The sequence below is a fragment of the Penaeus monodon genome, chromosome 28 (assembly GCF_015228065.2).
Source record: "Penaeus monodon isolate SGIC_2016 chromosome 28, NSTDA_Pmon_1, whole genome shotgun sequence".
NCBI classification, from domain to species: Eukaryota; Metazoa; Arthropoda; class Malacostraca; order Decapoda; family Penaeidae; genus Penaeus; species Penaeus monodon.
Genome location: NC_051413.1, coordinates 1,935,538 through 1,935,811, shown reverse-complemented (window position 1 = coordinate 1,935,811; position 274 = coordinate 1,935,538). Strand labels below are relative to the sequence as shown.

The following is a 274-nucleotide window of genomic DNA, read 5'->3' as shown; positions in this document are numbered from 1 at the left end:
GTGAAATATAATTACATATACCAACGCATACCTTAAGAAAACTAGAACAAGGGAACACTCACCAGTTGCGTTCAAGGTAAATTCGCCATTCTTGAAAGCCTGGAAGAAAAATAAATAAATATAATTTCGACGTTCATATTTGCAGAAAGTCGTGCATCACAAATTTTCACATATACACTCAACAACAGTTATAACATTTTTCTACCCTCCATAAAAATACCCAAAAAGTATATTTTCTAAACAAAAAAAAAATGTACATGAGTTTCTGATTGGC

At 31.4% G+C, this 274-nt stretch overlaps 1 protein-coding gene across 1 annotated transcript in view; it reads right to left on the bottom strand.

The window, feature by feature from the left end:
- Nucleotides 1–125, bottom strand: part of LOC119590897 (rho GTPase-activating protein conundrum-like) — a 57,568-nt gene extending 57,443 nt beyond the window's left edge. The window contains exon 1 of the mRNA XM_037939634.1: nt 63–125. The gene's annotated coding sequence lies outside the window, so the exon portion shown is untranslated. The remainder of the gene's footprint in view (nt 1–62) is intronic.
- Between the last annotated feature and the right edge of the window lie 149 nt (nt 126–274).